The sequence below is a fragment of the Rosa chinensis genome, chromosome 1 (genome assembly GCF_002994745.2).
Source record: "Rosa chinensis cultivar Old Blush chromosome 1, RchiOBHm-V2, whole genome shotgun sequence".
Taxonomy (NCBI): Eukaryota; Viridiplantae; Streptophyta; class Magnoliopsida; order Rosales; family Rosaceae; genus Rosa; species Rosa chinensis.
In genome coordinates, this window is record NC_037088.1 from 65,298,938 (window position 1) to 65,315,282 (window position 16,345).

The window sequence follows — 16,345 nt, forward strand, 5'->3', positions numbered from 1 at the left end:
AAGTTTCCCTCTCTTTTATTTCGTGGTTAATTGTGTTTTATCTCTTGGACGATGTATTATTCTTCTTTTTTTTAATAAATTGAGTTGGGGGACGGGCGGTGGGTTCCCAGAGTGGGGCAGACCCTTCACCTTCGGGTTTGAGGGTGGGACTTGTGCCCTACATTGTCTGTCTCCGAGGAACTAATATCGCCTAATCCCTTTCTCCTTAAAAAAAAAAAAAAAAAAAAAAAAAAAAAAAAAAAAAAAAAAAAAAAAAAAAAAAAAAAAAAAAAAAAAAAACTTCTGTTCCTGGGATATCTTACATACTTTCACAAATATGGATATAAATGGGATTATATGGAAGTCAGGTAATGGAATTGTTTTCTACTTTTGTGTTACAAATGGGGACTTTCGCCCACTGGGGAATACTCGATTTGAGGCTGCAATACAAATAGGCCTCAATGAGTTCCGTAAAGTTTTTCATAGGTCAAACGAACACCCCTTAACTAATAGATGCTAGTTAGTGATCATCTACTACACCCAGCCCCAGTCTAATTAAAAGAATTTAGGCTCCAGGCTCCAACTAACCCCAAAACTTCCTAAATTGTTTCTCAAAGAAAATAAAAGTGCGAATAGAGATATTCCCGTATCTTGTAATAATCCTCACATGCTGGACCTTCATGTCCTTCAATCACAACTTGCTGCGAACCAGCACCACCACCCTACAAAACAGACATAATTAAGCAAGTCGGGCTTTACATCCATTAGTCCATGCAATAAATGGCTGTTGTAGTTTGCAAAAATCCAGTATATAAATGCATGTGTTGCGTCACCTTATGGCTTGCATCCCCAACCTTGCGTATTCACATATTCACCACATCGCAAAGCCCCACCAGCAAATTCAACCTGTCAATTAAGGTCATCACTCATCAAACGACCATAGTTTTCAGAATACTATTTTGGAAGACCTTTATCTTAGATCTGGGCTTAAAAACACTAGGTAGAAATCATTTGTTATGTTACTGAGTGAGGAAATGCCTGAAAATGGTACCTGGACACCGTCATCAGCAAGAAATTGCTTTAAATCGGCCATTTTTAAGTCACTGACTAGGATTGGTTTGTGTGGGGAGCTAGGGTTGAGCAGGGTAGTAAAGACAGCATTTCGTCTTCTGTCTTCCCTACATAAGAATCGAACCAAGCTGTATATTTACACCAAAATTGTTAGCAAGGATAAGATATAGACAACACTATACATCAAATCGTTACGAGGGATAAGATATAGACAACATAAGATAAATCTTGACACTTGAATGCTTACCTTCCTAAAGATTCTGTTACTCATGAGCCTCTCGGACAGTTGAACCTGCATTACAACATAATGGGAAATGGAGAGAATTGTGATTTCTGAGTCACAGATCAACAAAACAGAAAGAAATTCTGGTATTACTTTATAAGCACATAAAACAGATGTGACATCAATTGTTTCTTCAAGTTGAGGAGCATATACATGAGAGCAAACATATTTCAAGCAGTGTTGCTTCAAATATTCAGTGGCCTCAGCTGTTCCATGAACCAAAACCTTCAAGAAAAAAGTATATACCATAACTATAAGTTAATCTCATATCAAATAAGTAAAACCAAAATATCTGGAAAAAAAATAAATTCTTAAAAAGAGTTATAGATTTACCATGAGCACATTTCTAGAGCTGATAAGATGAAAAAGAGTTTAGACAATTAACTAAACAGCCATCTGATTCCAGTTAATCTACTTCCAGTACATGATATTTGGCAATCGTAATGGACAATCTGGAATTGTACCAAAAGAGGGAAAAAAAAAAGTCTAGAATTATATCGTACACGAGAAGAGAAGAGTCCCTCACCGCCATTATTGGTACAACCCAAGAAAGTAAGTAGATAAAACCACTCGAGGGTTTTCTTTTGGTCTAAAGAATTTTATCATGTCATAGCTCCACAGGGGAAAATAAAACGAAAAAGCCGAGTTTTAACATGTAACAGGCCATCATCATGCACATAATTACATAACTAATATGATCATTGCATGCTGGGGTGGAGGTATACAAGATGAACAAAACCTTTAAGACAATAAACATAATATATCAACAACCTACAATTAACGATACGTACTTATCATTTCTCTTTTTGGCAGGGTAATTAATGAAAGCTTGATTGGGTAATTATTAAAGCAGAAGACACAAAACAACTCAATCCATTCTGAAAAAAGTTTGGGTGAAAATAAAAGTAAAGCACAGAAAAGCATTACCGTACAAACTTTAGAGAAGCCATATGGGAAAGAATCGATTTAAGTATTTGACAGATCTCGCATCAGAACGGCCCTCAAAGTCCATATATATCAGTAAACACTTCACTGGTACCTGCATTAGATGGAAAATAAACACCAATATACAACTTAGTTGCAGAGAATATCAAGAATAGTAAATTATAAACTAATTTAACAGGCATCAACTTACAGTCAATTCACTTGACACAACTTTCGAAGGCCTTGAGTCGAGTATTAAACTAGCAGAGGCTTCATCAATTTTTCCATCCATATCACCTCCAACCTAAGATGGATGATGAGACTTAAATGTAGCACACAGACATAAACTGCAGAGTGATACTTATAAATCTATGTTTCACACTCTAAGGAACGTTTGGCATACAGAAGCATGGAAAAGTTTCTTTTGATAAATCAAAATAACCGGAAAAAAAGGAAATCACATGATGACTGTTGACTAACATTTACTCAAAAGACTCGAGAAGAAACCAGTAATGGGTGAAGTTTATAAGAGCTCATAAAAGAACTTCACTATGACTCATGTCAAGTGCCTTCAAAAATAGGCCAAGATGCAACTTTCCGCACGGACTAGATTTTTGAGATTGAATGGACACCTGTTGCTCTGATGCAGGACAAGTAGCAAAAGAACTGCAATACTAGAGTTTATTTGCAGCAGTCTCAATTGTTAGAAAGACAAGGGATTTAGAATAAGAAACTGAGGAAGAGAAGGGATAGAACTACCAGCATCACACCAGTAGGGTTTCTACTTTCTAGGCATCACACCCAGAGAACTTAGGCATCACACCAGTAGGGTTTCTATTCTTCATCATGCTCTCTTCCACTCTTCTTTTCCCTCTTCTATTTCTCTACATCCTTTCTCTCTCCATTGGTGCAGCACAGTTAGAAATGAGAAGATTGAGCAAGAAACCTATCTATATCTCTACCTTCTTTCCCTCAGCCCGCAACATTTCTTTTTCTTCAGTCAGATGGAAAACTTAGCCAATAGGTTCCACTTTCCGCTCAAATTGTCAATTCCTTCACTTTGTGAAACCCCAAAACATCTCCACCCCATATAAAATATATTAAACCTCAAGAAATTGACAAAATGAGCAATACTAAATATTCCTCATCCAAGTTTTCACTCTGAAGCTGAATAATTAAAATTTAGAAAATAATAATCAAACGTTGCACAAAATCAATAACCAGATATTTCTCAATAAAAACTCACAAGCGCTGCTCCTTGGTTCATGTCTTCATCCTTGATAACATAATCGTCCGGATTTATGACTGTGAAGTCATCCCACTCAGAATTATTTTCATAGAAGGGAAACATACGGCAACACTGGTAGAAGGAGGAGTAAATCCATCGATTAAAATGTCTCTGCATCCACCACCACGTGGAGCCACTGCTATAACATAGAATCAGAAAAGCTCATTATATACACCATACATGAGATGTAATCAGTGTAATTTTATACTGTATATAATCTTGGAAAAGAAAACTAAAATACATCTCAACGTATAATTCCTATCATAGCATCAATCTTCAATTCTTTACAGACAGAAAATCTAAATAAATTGTGGAAATGCACTTTGATGAAAATGATCCTAGAGCACAATGGAAGAATACTTAGCTTCAAAGGTCAGCCAAACAATGAGTTCATTTGAAACAATTGCTAACTAGACAATCATATGGATAGATGACTGCAACAAAATATACAAGTATATAAGCTTTAACGAGGACAATTTCCAATGTGAACTACATTTGACAAACTAAGGAAACTTATCACCTCCACACTGGAACCAAACATTTTTAGTTTATGAATAATCATCCACATAGTTCCAAGTATACAAGTAAAATGGTAAAAAGAAACGCCATATATAATAATGCAGATGAAAAGATCTCGCAAGGAAAATTTCAGCTGACAAAGTAACAATGAGATAAATAACGATTTGGTGCTCTTATAGAATATTTCCAAATAAAGAAGGGTATCTTGAATGCTTACAAATATCTTTCGAAAAGTGCAGATCATTATAATAAGTTTATGATTACTATCATTTTTAACGTACCATCTGGCAAAGACTCTGCATTGCTAGTATCAATAACCAGTGGATCACTCATGCTGACATCAGCCCCATGAGAAGCTTTTAACTCCTCCTCTTTTAATCAGACTAGCCTTTAGAGCTTCTTCCTTTTTAATTCTGTTCTGCTCTTCTTCATAAGCAATTAGCTCTTCTCCAACCTCTTGGACATGGTAACCTTAACAGCTTTTGGAGGCGGGTCTGCCTGAAGCATACGAGCTAACGTGCCAAACTACATAAGCAGCTGAAGGTGTCAATGTATATATTAATGCAGAAAAATACATATAGAATAATAGTGCTAATCATATCATTAGCCAAAAAAGGGAGAATGCCTCGCAAGGATTTTACAGATTTTACCTGAATTCGTTCTGTAAAAAGCACAAGATTCTTGGCATCAGTTGCCCATTCGACAAATATATTGTGAGAAAAACCCGCTTCCAAACTGGCCATGGATGCTAAAACAACCTGTATGGGAATGCAAATGTCAACATCATTCAAACTGATAGGAATCATAAAGATAAATACTTCACAAAGTATATATGGTATACCTTTGGGCCTTCCGGAGCATTGTCAAGTTTGCTCTTGTTAACAAGAAGTTTCACACGCCTGCAGCATTGGCATATATACATATAAGTGGGTGTTTTTGGTTCAGCAAAAGTGGTTTCTTATACTATATAAAACCAGTGATTCAAAATTTCAAACTGTCTGGGGTTACACAAGTACTGTATATAAGACCACTTGCTTCAAAATAAAAGCATTGTCTCGTGTTGTCTCAAAGGACTTTGCCATTGCATCACTCATCCACTCAAGGAAACTTTTGACATAATCAATTGTGCTAGAAGCAACATACGTTAGGAAATAGATGGGAAAGGGCAAACTTTCCTTGTTCCAACACTGCAATCAAGGGGAAGAACCAATATCAGCAATTGGAATACTTGATGACTCAGGCTAGATAACTGTATTGTCAACAAGAACTAAAACTGCCATTATCTTTTCCCTACCAACCGATTCCAATATTTGAAGAAGTTCTAAAACTCACCCAGAGGTATCAACAGGTAGTGAAACATTTCCCTGAGATCGTAGAGTCTTCTTTTAGTCCCTGAAAAAAAAGAAAAATCAAGGGATAAGAAAAATAAAATCACATGCATTGAAACAGTATATAATCTTATGATCTGTACGCATATTTCATTGTTCATTACATTCATGTTTGATGTTTTAGTGACAGGAAGAAGGGAATAACAACGGCAGGACATTTGGCAAACATGAAGAATATTCTAGACAACAATTTTCAAGACGAAAAACACAATGTGCCTAAAATTCGTCGTCTATTGGGAGCTCAAAGTACCTATAAATTCTCTGTCCTTATGGCGTCTATAAGGCTGATTGTTCAAAGCATTATAGGCTTCTGTTATTAGAACAGCAGGCCGCACAAACGATGACTGATTAATTCCATTCAAATGCCTGAAAAATTTCACAGCATGAAGCAGTTTAATCCTCTTTATAAATACTCATCACTATATACACACTTGTACAAATTTGAATTTGAATTTGAAGCACGGCAGGTAGTTGAAGTAAGAGCAAGCACTTACTTTTCTTTTCGACGGTTGAAGTCCACAGCATATATAACATCCTCTCCATCCTTAGTTATCTTCCACACAGTTCCTCCGAACAGATGCCCAGCCACATGAGGCGAGATTACAATTCCCTGTCCTTTTCCTACAAAACCACAAATATCAACACAAACACACACGCATTCCCTCCATAAATTTCCATCCGAATCGCAACGAAAACCATACCAGTAAGATGATGACGCTGAGAATTGGTGACATTTTGGAAAGCAGAATCAATATCATCCAGCGTAAACAAATCGAACTCCGAAACTTGCTGCAAACTCAACACCAACCAAACCTTCAGTCACTACTTTCTCCACACAACTGGCGTTGCATACACACCTACCTTGCGGGAGAGGTACTGATCGGCGAGGCCGAGGTGTTTCGCGGCGTAGGGAAGCGCGTCGAGGTGGAATGTGTTGGGATGTGATAAGAGGACGGCGTCTACAGTGGAAGCGACTCTGCAAACACCGGAATTAGAATTAGGTCAGTGAAAAAGTGTGGAGGAGAGAATAGGAAGGAGAATGGGAGAGATTGAAGAAGAAGAAGAGAGAAGGACCTGGAGAGATGTTGGAGGAGGGAGGGGTCGAAGTGGTTTTTATTTTTATTTTTAATGATTCATTTCTACAATTGTTTTTTATTTGTTCTTGCACCACATTACTTGAATAAAACCAAACAGGTTTTATTTTTTTAATAAACTAAATTATATGAAATTGAATGAAAAATATTTTCACCTTCATAGACATTATATTAAAATTTTAAAATAGATATGATCACTTTAATTTATAAAGTGAAGTTGAATTACTGTTAGTTGCTCTTTTTAATTTTTTTATAACCGTACAACAAATTTCAGAATACATAAGAGTGTGTGATCGAACGACATGCCGACAAAAATAATGAGATCACTTTGTTTTTGTAGTAGAGATTATTAGCGCAATATGATTGATTCAGGTCAAAACAAGGATCAAGTGACTACTATATATTTTTAGCATAGGCATTTTGCCTCACAATCATCTTACCAAATGGTTTGTAGATAAATTTATTTTTCCTCTTTATTATTAGTTTTCGAATGCGTATATTTCTTCTTATCCCATGAATAAGTTAGACCACACTACCATGCACATAAAATTTATATGGCATGAAGAAACAAAGATGAAAATCATTAGATTCCACATGTTACCATATATTCAGGTAGTCGTATGCAAAGTAAAAAGTTAGCCACACCCGCGTCGTTCTGACCTTGATAAAAGCAATCAACCCTATTTAAGTTTACATATCATTAGGAGTATTTAAATTAGGCCTCATCAAAAAGCCTGCGGATCAAGTGGGCCGATGGAAGCCCGCCGGCCCTGAGGGCTAAAAGCCCAGCCCGGCCCGTTAAAAAGCCCGTCTCGGTGGGTAGTGGGCCGGCCCGCAAAAACCCGGCCCGGCCCGTAAAAGCCCGTAAAATATTATATATGTGTGTGTGTGTGTGTGTGTGTGTGTGTGTGTGTGTTTATATATATAAGTAGATATGTGTGTGTGTTTATAAATATATATATATAGACACATATAGATATATATTTGTGTGTTATATATATATATATATATAGATATATATAACACACACAAATATATATATATATCTATATGTGTCTATATATATAGAGAGAGAGATATATATATATATATAGACACATATAGATATATATATATATATATATATATTTGTGTGTGTGTTTATATATATATATATATATATATATCTATAGTGTGTGTGTGTTTATAAATATATATATATATATATGTGTGTGTGTGTCTTTATATATATATATATATATATATATATATGACTATGTGTGTGTGTGGAAGTTTTTATACTTCTATATAAAATATGTGCTAATGTGCATATATATATATATATATATAGGATTTTTCTCAGGTAAGGATGTCCTTAGTTTTTCTTATGGAACGGATTTACTGTTTTCACCCACTTTCCGATCACATTTTCACATCTTAACCGTTCAGTTTTTAGGTCCTAATGTATGGATCATCTCTGCAAAATTTCAGCCAATTTGGTGATCGTTAAGGCGTCCAAAACTGCAATTTACACGAACGAACCGAATCTGTCGAACCGGAACCGTTCGTTTACATTGTTGTAATTTGCAGTTTTGGATGCCTTAATGATCACCAATTTGGCTGAAATTTTGCAGAGGTTATCTATACATTAGGACCTAAAAACTGAACGGTTAAGATGTGAAAATTTAATCGGAAAGTGGGTGAAAACCGGAAATTCGTACCTAAGAAAAACTAAGGACATCCTTAGTGTAGCCGGACTGTATATATATATATATATATATATATATTCTACATATCGGTTGACTAATCCGATCGGATTCGAAAATATGGTGAAATTGGCTAAATTTTTTACCACACTCATAATTTATTGTAATAAACTCATCCAACGGTCGGTTTTTCCTTTTTCTTTGAATTGATAGGGGTTGCTCTTTGGAGTGTATGATATATAAATATAGGTTTATAAGAGTAACTACGTTTGACCTAGTTGATCGAATTCGAAACGAGAACCAAATTGGCTGGATTTTCTACAACCACCATAAAACATTACAATCTCTCCATCGAGCGGTTGGTTTCTCCGAATTCATTTTCCACTTCATGGTTGCTTTAGAATGAACTTAAACAATTTAAATGCAATGTATAAGTCATACAACTTTAGGAATAAAATTGGTATAGTCCAATGTGTTTGTAATTAAAATTAATTTTTTTATCTTATGTCCACGCACATCCATCGATGGAATATATACAAATGCGATGTGAAAAAATAAGTACGTTTTGCGGTTGTCACGCCATCGGTCAACCAATAAAACATATAAGTGACTACGGTTGACCAATCTGATCGGATTCGAAAATATGGTGAAATTGGCTAAATTTTTTACCACACTCATAATTTATTGTAATAAACTCATCAAACGGTCGGTTTTTACATTTTCTTTGAATTGATAGGGGTTGCTCTTTGAAGTGTATGATATATAAATATAGATTTATAAAAAATTAGTGTCTTTAAAAATTTATTTATCAATAAATTAGTATCTATATATAAATATAGATTTTTTTGGTAAAATATAGTTATATAAATATGTTATCTTTGGTTGTATTTGATCATTATCCATTGAATTTCCAAAGCTTGATTAAAAAATAAAAACTTGTGTCTTTAAATATTTATTTATAAATAAAGCCCGCAAGGCCCGGCCCGAAAAAGCCCGCAAGGCCCGCTTTATATGGACGGGCTTGGATCCTTTGATTTTTAATAAAGCCCGACCCGCAGTTATTTAAAAATATAGCAAGGCCCGGCCCGGCCCGACCCGGCCCATTGACGACCCCTAATCTAAATCTTGATGAATCATTTCCCCCATTGTTAAAAAGTATTGACTTACTTTATAGAGAGTAAGAAACGTATAAAGAGAGATGAAGGGAAAAATAGAGAAGTATATTATTCAGTCTTAGAGGCCTCCCTTATATAGAGGTAGGGTTTACATGATAAGTGTTTAAACTATTGATATATTACATGTAGGTCCCTAACTAATAACGTGGACAGCCACATAAGAAATAATATTTACAACACTCCCCCTTGGATGTCCACCCATTGATGATGGTATTGGACGCGTTTATTGTTGCCTCGTTAAAAACCTTGCCAGGTAACAAAAACCCAGTAGGATAAAAATAACCCTGGTCGAAGGACAAAAAGAGCACAACGCGCATATGTCCTAGGTAGCATGTTTCTTGATGCTCCCCCTGATTGCAATCTCCCCCTGATCTTTGCATGCGTCGCTTGATAGCTTCGAGAGTCGTCTCAATCCGATCCCTTCCACTAACCTCTGGAAAGTACACTTAGGTAGAGATTTGGTGAATAAATCAGCCAAGTTTTCGTCGGATCGAATTTGCTTCACTGCAATTTCTTGATTCTTTTGAAGCTCATGAGTGTGAAAGAACTTTGGCGCGATATGCTTAGTCTTGTCACCTTTGATGAATCCTTCTTTAATCTGAGCAATACAAGCAGTATTGTCTTCATACATGACTGTTGGTTTGTCAGTTACTGAAGGTAAATCACAGGTGCTTCGAATGTGGCGAATCATGGATCTTAACCAAAAACATTCTCGGCCAGCCTCATATAAAGCAATTATTTCTGAATGATTAAAGGAAGTTGCCACGAGTGTTTGCTTAGATGATCGCCATGAAATTGCTGTGTCTCCACAAGTAAAAACATATCCTGTTTGAGAGCGACCTCTATGCGGATCAGAGAGATATCCTACATCAGCATATCCAACAATCGTGAGATTATCAACAGATTTATTTGTGTAGAATAAACCCATATATGTTGTACCACGAAGGTAGCGTAAAATGTCTTTTACGCCTTTCCAATGGCGTGATGTTGGAGCAAAGCTATATATTGCCAATACACTAACTGCAAATGCAATGTCTGGTCTTGTACATTGTGCCAAATAAAGTAGGGCACCAATAGCACTAAGATATGGTACTTCTGGACCAAGGATAATTTCGTCATCTTGTCTTGGACGAAATGGATCTTTCATAGTGTCAAGACTCCGAACAACCATTGGGGTACTCAGTGGGTGAGCCTTTTCCATACCAAATCTCTTCAGAATTTTTTCTGTATAAGCAGATTGATGGACAAGAATCCCACTATCCAAATGCTCAATTTGCAGCCCAAGGCAATACCTTGTTTTTCCAAGGTCTTTCATTTCAAATTCTTTCTTTAAATATTCAGCAGTTTTTTCAAGTTCTGAAGAATTTCCAATCAGATTCATGTCATCGACATAAACTGCGACTATTGCAAAACCAGAATTTGATTTCTTAATGAACACGCAAGGACATATAGGATCATTGACATATCCTTCCTTAAGTAGATACTCACTGAGGCGGTTGTACCACATTCGTCCAGATTGCTTCAATCCATATAAGGATCGTCTCAGTTTGATTGAGTACATACTGCGTGGTTTTGTAGTTGCTTCAGGCAACCTAAGTCCTTCTGGGACTTTCATGTAGATATCAGTATCTAACTCACCGTATAGGTATGCAGTAACAACATCCATAAGTTGCATATCAAGTTTTTCTGAAACTACTAAACTTATTAGATAGCGGAATGTGATAGCATCCATTACGGGAGAATATGTTTCCTCATAATCTATCCCAAGCCTTTTTGAAAAACCTTGCGCAACAAGTCGCGCCTTATATCTTGCAATCTCATTTTTCTCATTACGCTTTCTCACAAATACCCATTTATATCCAACCGGTTTGACATTGGGTGGTGTTTGGACAACACGTCCGAAAACACTGCGTTTTTCTAGAGAATTTAGTTCAGTTTGGATTGCATCTTTCCATTTGAGCCAGTCATGTCTCTGTCTACATTCATTAACAGAGCGAGGTTCAGTGTCATCGCCTTTTATTATTTCAGTAGCTACTGCGAATGAGAATATATTGTCTATGATCATATCTCTACGATCCCACAACTCATTGGTGTACACGTAGTTTACAGAAATTTCCTTATTTTCAGGTACCTGAGCCTCTTCATGGGCTGGTGTCTCACCGATGTCATTTTCCTCTTCTGTAGTCACAGAATCATGAATTGTGGATCGGACATTAATGTCTTGCCCAATATTCTCTTCAGGGGCGATTTCATTAGGATTCAGATGTGCCTTTGTTTTCCTCTTTCTAGGAACTGAATCTTTTGAACCTACAGGTCTGCCACGCTTCAGGCGTGCAGTAGATGGCTCATTGGCCGCCACATTATTTTGTCCAATTTGGACATTAATTCTTGCCGGTGCATTTATTGCTGGGATATGTGATCTTGTCACTTTTGCTGTGTCAGTGAATGCATCAGGCATTGCGTTAGCAATACTTTGAAGGTGCAGAATCCTTCGTACTTCAATTTCACTTTCTTTAGTACGAGGGTCAAGATGAGATATAGTGGGTACAGTCCACATTAATTCACGACGTTCATTTGGAACAGTCTTATCTCCCCTAACGGCGGGAATATTGTCTCATCAAAATGGCAATCTGCAAACCGTGCGGTGAAGGTATCACCCGTCATGGGTTCTAAATACCGAATAATGGATGGTAAATCAAAACCAATGTAGATTCCCAATCGACGTTGAGGGCCCATTTTTGTTCGTTGTGGCGGTGCAATAGGCACATAAACAGCACAACCAAATGTTCGAAGATGGGAGATATTGGGCTGGCTCCCAGAAACAAGTTGTAATGGGGAATATTGATGGTTGGCTATGGGCCTCAACCGAATTAAAGCTGCTGCATGCAAAATTGCATGTCCCCATGCAGAAACTGGCATCTTTGTTTTCATTAGCAAAGTGCGAGCTATTATTTGAAGTCTCTTAATAAGAGCTTCTGCCAAACCATTTTGTGTATGAACATGAGGAACTGAATGTTCAATTTCAATTCCCATAGACATGCAATAATCATCAAACGTTTGAGATGTAAATTCACCAGCATTGTCTAAACGAATGGACTTGATAGAGTAGTCCGGGAATTGAGCTCGTAATTTAATTATCTGAGCAAGTAGTTTGGCAAATGCCACATTACAGGTAGACAAGAGGCAAACATGTGACCATCTTGTAGAGGCATCAACTAGGACCATAAAATATCGAAATGGTCCACAAGATGGGTCAATAGGTTTTGGGCTTCGAGATGAATCTCTGCATCAAGGGCCCAAGACAGGTAGTTCTTGCCAGAGGTGTCAAGGGCGACAAAATCCAATTTTGCCAAATTCGTCATCTTCCTGCCACAATGAAGATGAGGTATGTTAGGATCCATGTATAGTGTTAGAACTACAGGTTCTTAACAAATAAGTAATCAATATCGAAACTTCAGGTTCGAAAAAAAATGAACATTGGATCGCAATTATATACACGAAGCTTCAGGTTCGTGGTCTTATGATTAGAACTTCAGGTTCTAAAATTTCGTATTTTTGAACTTCGGGTTCAAACGGATATGTACTCGAAACTTCTGGCTCGAGTAGCAGTAGTGAAACTTCAGGTTCACTTGTATTATGAATATTAAATATGCTTAATTGATAAAACATATAAGATAAATTTAATTAAATAAATATCAGATATGCGATAAGGAATGAAACAGCAAAGATATATCCATTATGTTAACAACATATACCTCATATATATATATATATATATATATATGTATATGTATACAGGAACGTGCGATTAGATAATCATATGAAACCATGTATATATATTAATGAAGAAGGAACAGAAGAAGCAATATAAACGAAGAAGATATCGCAACAACCATATTAAACTATATATAATTGATATAGATTATAATTATCATCTCTGATGGCACGGCTATTATATCAATTATAAACGAAGAAGCACATTCTGATGGCACGGCTAATATGATATTAGGGTTTACATGATATTAAACTATAAACTCTATAATTAAACTATTGATTATAATTGATATGATGTCGTATATCTCCATAAACCCTAATATGCATAATATAAACCCTAATATGCATAATTGATATAGATTATAAATAAACTCATAGATCATGAGTTATAGTTAAGAGCAACAACGTTGCACTATAAACTCGTAGATCATCATAGAGTTTTAAGAAAAATAGCAGAGCGTGCTGATAACGTGTTAAAAAGTATTGACTTACTTTGTAGAGAGTAAAAAACGTATAGAGAGAGATGAAGGGAAAAATAGAGAAGTATATTATTCAGTCTTAGAGGCCTCCCTTATATAGAGGTAGGGTTTACATGATAAGTGTTTAAACTATTGATATATTACATGTAGGTCCCTAACTAATAACGTGGACAGCCACATAAGAAATAATATTTACAACACCCATATATATATATATATATATATATATATATATATATATATATATATATAATATATATATATATATATATATATATATATATATATATATATATATATATATATATATATATATACAGCCCCCTTCCAATGAAGGATACCTATTTTTGGCCAACTTGAGGGATAGGCTCCCAGCCCTGGGATCAGGTTTAATGAGCTTGGACGGCTCAGATCGTAAACAGTGATAAATAGTGATTTAACCTTATCTAACCCCAATTCCTGAACACGGGCGCGAAAAGGGATCCTCAATTCTTTCGATTTGGCGCTCAGAGAAGATCGGGAAGCGAAGTGAGAGAATGATCAAACAGTCCACTCAAGAGAGAGATAGAGAGCGTCGAAGAAACAAAGGCTTGTGGTATCTTGATGTTTACTTTCTAAGACAAATCTGGTATGGCTCTTCTTCTGCTATGGTATTTCACTATTTCTTTTCAATTATGTACAAGGACCTCTGTTCTGATGCTTGTTTGATGCTCAATTTTATGGGTTTATCCACATTTGTTATTTTGTTGTTCTAATTTTTGTCATCAATTCACTCTTTATCTTTGATTGTCTATTTGAAAAGAATTAAACTTTTTGAGTTTATATGGGAATTTGATTTGATTAATATGGAGGACCTGAAACTCTCTGGCTTTTGTATGTTTTAATCGCTGAAGTTCTGTGCTATGAGCTTATGCTCGAAACAAGTTCTAAAAGATCACAGACTTGAAAATACAAATGTTAAATCAGGCCCTTTTGTTTCTCAGAAGGATACGTTTGGTGATGTTTTATAAAGATTTTGTCCTTGTATTTTTCTTATAATTTGCAGATGGTAATGTTTATGTGTTTCTTCCTGCTTGAACACTATAGTTAGCATGAATTTCTTGATGTTCTGTTCATCTGCGATTTTGTCTTTATATACTGAATAATCACTGGTCCTGATTTTGTAGAGTTAATATGTCCTTATATCATATATGATGCTCAAGAGGTCTACCTTTTGCTTCTTAAAGTTATTTATCAAATAGGACCTTCATTTAAGCTGATCCCATGCCCGACTCACCTCTTGTCTGATAACCAGTAATGAAGATCCATGAAGTTATGGACGAGAAAGAATCAACTAGGACATATTTATAATTGTTATATGTGCCTTTATTTCTCTTTTAAAACAAACTGTAATGGTGATGTCTTTCACTCTTTCTCCATGTAGCTTTGCAGCTCATTGAAAATGATGTGGTTGCTGCATTGAAAATGATGTGGTTGCTGCAATTGGCCCACAGTATTTTCAATTCTGTGATCTTTTAACATTTGTATTTAACTTTTTAGTCCTGCTGCATGTGTTTAGTTTCATGACTTTGCATTCATCAATTTGAAAACGGCTTTGCATTCATTTGAAAATGGCTTTGCATTCATTCATTTAAAATTGGCTTTGCATTCATTAGTTTAACGAAAACTTTTAGTTTTCCTATATGTGTTGTGGCATTCTGTAATTGATAGAAGAGCTGAAGATATGACAGATAATAAGATGGTTGTACCTGCAAAAAATGGAGACTAATGGGATTATTGTACCTACGGAAATGGAAACTGAACCTATTCAAGCTATCCCTCCGTCAGAAGAAAATGTCTCTACTTCAGCTTTCTATCCTCAAATAAGGAATGAGCTTAAACCCTTCAAGGGTCAGCAATTTAAAACATGGGAAGAGGCACATGTTTTTTATACCAAATATGCACCTGCAGCTGGGTTTGTTGTACGAATTGGTTCCAGTAAAAGGAGCAGAGCAATTAATGAGTTTATAAGGAAAGAGTTTTTTTGCAATAGACAAGGAAATAGTCCGATTGAATTGACAGAGAATAAATTAAAGCTCCTTATGGTATGGTCCTAATGACGAAATGAATGAAGTATTTGATATGGACAAGGCAGATCATAATATTGGCTTATAGACATGATCAATTCCATACGATGGGATACCATGATGGTCTACTGTTCCAGCAATTTCAGTTTCTTTCAGTTACGTTTATGAGTCATTGAGTTTTATCAATCCCAGATGAAGTTATATATCCCTACATCTGTTTGATTTTACTGACAGTGCAAATGCAGGTTCCTTCTCAGTTCTCACTGATGCAAAGTCACAAGTCTAGCATTAATGTTGATTGTATATATATTCTTGTAGATGCCAATTGACTAGTTGTAGGTTAGAATTTGTTGTAGTCTTGCAGATGCTTTTGAGGCAGTTTTTTCTTTAGCCAAAATGAGACAATTGTAACAGCTGTGCTGTTGTAGCTGCAGATCAATTATCAAAGTTGTTTTCTTAAATATCAGTATTTTTTTTTTATTCATATTCTTGCATGCTAATTTTGTAGAGACAGACAATGTGAATTGTAATTCTTGTGCTTATTTCAATTCCATTTGCTATTGATATATACTGATATGGTAGTATAATAGTAGCAAATGGAATTCCACTAATTGAAATGG

General features: G+C 35.8%; 1 pseudogene; it reads right to left on the bottom strand.

Moving 5' to 3' along the window:
- Positions 1-306: 306 nt before the first annotated feature.
- LOC112172339 lies at positions 307-6,585 on the bottom strand (annotated as a pseudogene).
- Positions 6,586-16,345: the final 9,760 nt, after the last annotated feature.